Source organism: Aptenodytes forsteri, unplaced genomic scaffold (genome assembly GCF_000699145.1).
Source record: "Aptenodytes forsteri isolate BGI_AS27 unplaced genomic scaffold, ASM69914v1 Scaffold187, whole genome shotgun sequence".
NCBI lineage: Eukaryota > Metazoa > Chordata > Aves > Sphenisciformes > Spheniscidae > Aptenodytes > Aptenodytes forsteri.
In genome coordinates, this window is record NW_008794084.1 from 25,541 (window position 1) to 26,143 (window position 603).

The following is a 603-nucleotide window of genomic DNA, read 5'->3' on the forward strand; positions in this document are numbered from 1 at the left end:
ATATGAAATAGGGACAGCAAACTAAAACGGAGACATAGAAAATTTTAAAAGGACTGCACTAAGGAAAGACAATAAATAATTAAAAATTAAAGACATTGAACGGAATAAAAGCAGATGGAAAATTTTAAAAGTACCGGGGTTTAGGGAAATAAGGAAAAAAATTAAAAAGTAGTGGTGGTGAGCTAAAACGGAGACATAGAAAGAAAATTTAAAAAGCGAAGGGATTAATAAGAACAGAGAGGAAAAACATAAAATCTAGGGCCGGCAAACTAAATAAATGAAGTCACGGAAACAGAACTTAAAAAGCGATGAAGTAGAGGACAGGCAGGAAGAAATAAACAACACAGAGAGGGAACTGGATAAATGGAGACATAGGGAGAAAATTGAGAAAGCAACGGGGTACCGGTCACAAGGGTAAGAAGTGAAATATCAGGAGAGGGAGCCGGATGGACAGCCACAGGGAAAGGACACGGGAAGAGTGACGGGGTGCAGAGCAGAGGGAGTCACTGAAAGCAGAGACAGGCGGCTGGGTAGAGGGAGACCTGGGAATGCAATTTTCACAAGCAAATGGGGAAGAAGGCAGTGTGGGAAGAATGAAATGAT